This window comes from Schistocerca piceifrons, chromosome 6 (genome assembly GCF_021461385.2).
Source record: "Schistocerca piceifrons isolate TAMUIC-IGC-003096 chromosome 6, iqSchPice1.1, whole genome shotgun sequence".
NCBI lineage: Eukaryota > Metazoa > Arthropoda > Insecta > Orthoptera > Acrididae > Schistocerca > Schistocerca piceifrons.
The window spans coordinates 545073934-545076414 of record NC_060143.1 but is presented as its reverse complement, the minus strand read 5'-3'; positions in this window follow the sequence as shown (position 1 = coordinate 545076414).

The following is a 2481-nucleotide window of genomic DNA, read 5'->3' as shown; positions in this document are numbered from 1 at the left end:
ACACGTAAATTGTAATTTTATAGTTTCCTCTCTCTGTTTCACTTTGTATACATGGACACTGGTGTATATTTTTGTATTTGGAGATTTTCGTATAGTGTAATGTGCAGTGCACCATCTAGTGAGACTGCGAGATCAGCAAAACCTGAATCAGCTGTGTGCGATGGATTAAGTACCGTGGGCTGGTGTACCGGCTATTTCTCAATTTTGTATAGGCAACTGCTGGAATGTTCCGCAAATTGTGCCGCAGAGAATACGATACAGTAAACAATTACAATACGATAACACACAGAACAAAGTTTACACGAACCACAAACGGATGGCGCACACAAATTCACTCAGGTCACCTTGAGAACTATGACATCAGGAATGGCATCTGGGCACAAAGTTAAATAATAACTTTTTTTTGAAACTGTCTGTTGGATATATTAGGTTGGTGCGTAAGTTTGTAGCGGTTTTGTACTGCGTGTAGGTATTCCGGTTGCTATGGCTTTGTTTATCGACTGTTATTTTTTACACTACTGGCAATTAAAATTGCTACACCACGAAGATGACGTGCTACAGACGCGAAATTTAACCGACAGGAAGAAGATGCTGTGAAGTGCAAATGATTAGGTTTTCAGAGCATTCACACAAGGTTGGCGCCGGTGGGGACACCTACAACGTGCTGACATGAGGAAAGTTTCCAAACGATTTCTGATACACAAACAGCACTTGACCGGCGTTGCCTGGTGAAACTTTGTTGTGATGCCTCGTGTAAGAAGGAGAAATTTGTACCATCACGTTTCCGACTTTGGTAAAGGTCGGATTGTAGCCTATCGTGATTGCGGTTTATCGTGTCGTGACATTGCTGCTCGCATTGGTCGAGATCCAACGACTGTTAGCAGAATACGGAATCGGTGGGTTCAGGAGGGTAATACGGAACACCGTGCTGGATCCCAACGACCTCATATCACTAGCAGTCGAGATGACAGGCATCTTATCTGCATGGCTCTAACGGATCGTGCAGCCACGTCTCAATCCCTGAGTCAACTGATGGGGACGTTTGCAAGACAACAACCATCTGCACGAACAGTTCGAAGACGTTTGCAGCAGCATGGACTGTCAGTTCGTAGACCAAGGCTACGGTTACCCTTGACGCTGCATCACAGACGGGAGAGCCTATGATGATTTACTCAACGATGAACCTGGGTGCACGAATGGCAAAACGTCATTTTTTCGGTTGAATCCAGGTTCTGTTTACAGCATCATGATGGTCGCATCCGAGTTTGGCGACATCGCGGTGAACGCACGTTGGAAGCACGTATTCGTCATCGCCATACTGGCGTATCACCCGGCGTGATGGTATGGTGTGCCGTTGGTTACACGTCTCGGTCACCTCTTGTTCGCACTGACGGCACTTTGAGCAGTGGACGTTACATTTCAGATGTGTTACGACCCGTGGCTCTACCCTTCATTCGATCCCTGCGAAACCCTACATTTCAGCAGGATAATGCACGACCGCATGTTGCAGGTCTGTACGGGCCTTTCTGGATACAGAAAATGTTCGACTGCTGCCCTGGCCAGCACATTCTCCAGATCTCTCACCAACTGAAAAGTCTGGTCAATGGTGTCCGTCACAATACGCCAGTCACTACTCTTGATGAACTGTGGTATTGTGTTGAAGCTGCATGGGCAGCTGTACCTGCACACGCCATCCAAGCTCTGTTTGACTCGATGCCCAGGCGTATCAAGGCATTTATTACGGCCAGAGGTGGTTGTTCTGGGCACTGATTTCTCAGAATCTATGCACCCAAATTGCTTGAAAATGTAATCACATGCCAGTTATAGTATAATATATTTGTCCAATGAATACCCGTTTATCATCTGCATTTCTTCTTGGCGTAACAATTTTAATGGCCAGTAGTGTATTTGTAGTTCACTATTGGTATCTGAGTTTACACAGAGTCATTTAGTCATTTGGAGATAGTGAGTGGAGTTGTGGACGCTAGAAAATGGTGTTTCAAGTGGAGAAATCGGAACATTTCCAACATATTCGTCTGAGTTTAGTAGAGGGGTGACAGCAAAGACGGCTGCCAGAAATATTTGCGCTGTTGTTGTTGTGATCTTCAGTCCTGAGACTGGTTTGATGCAGCTCTCCATGCTACTCTATCCTGTGCAAGCTTCTTCATCTCCCAGTACCTACTGCAGCCTACATCCTTCTGAATCTGTTTAGTGTATTCATCTCTTGGTCTCCCTCTACGATTTTTACCCTCCACACTGCCCTCCAGTACTAAATTGGTGATCCCTTGATGCCTCAGATCATGTCCTACCAACCGATCCCATCTTCTGGTCAAGTTGTGCCACAAACTCCTCTTCTCCCCAATTCTATTCAATACCTCCTGATTAGTTATGTGATCTACCCATCTAATCTTCAGCATTCTTCTATAGCACCACATATCGAAAGCTTTTATTCTCTTCTTGTCCAAACTATTTATCGTCCAT